Source organism: Mus pahari, chromosome 20 (assembly GCF_900095145.1).
Source record: "Mus pahari chromosome 20, PAHARI_EIJ_v1.1, whole genome shotgun sequence".
NCBI classification, from domain to species: Eukaryota; Metazoa; Chordata; class Mammalia; order Rodentia; family Muridae; genus Mus; species Mus pahari.
The window spans coordinates 4319035-4319498 of NC_034609.1; the positions used below are offsets into that span (position 1 = coordinate 4319035).

The window sequence follows — 464 nt, forward strand, 5'->3', positions numbered from 1 at the left end:
AATAATACTACAGTACACAGGAATAATACTACAGTACACAGGAATAAGCCTTTATTTCTGAATATTTTGTTCCAAGTGATGGCAAACTTTATGTTAGTTCTGTCAGGGTTTCTCAATCAGCGTGGAGAGCTGAAAAATAATCTGCATGAGACAAGAAGGTAGTTTGGTTAAATATGACTCAGTAGCTGGTATTGGTTAAAACTTTGAGAGTCTGACCCCCAGGTAGTTTATTCTAGGCATATTTAAGTAATTGTTAAAAAATTTCCTGGTGATAAATAATTTTGTATCACAATGAAACTTAAGAAATGATTACATCAAATGCTTTCTAATGTACCTGTAATATTTTTGTAAAGATGGGTTCTATATATTGAGAAGCTCACAATAAAGTTCTTGGGGGGAGGATCTCATTTGGTCTCAGCCACACAGATAGCACAAAGGTAACGATTGGTTTTTTTTTTTTGTTT

General features: G+C 33.4%; 1 protein-coding gene across 1 annotated transcript in view; it reads left to right on the top strand.

The window, feature by feature from the left end:
- Otud4 (OTU deubiquitinase 4) overlaps positions 1–464 on the top strand; it is a 46273-nt gene that overhangs the window by 28227 nt on the left and 17582 nt on the right. The window lies entirely within an intron of this gene.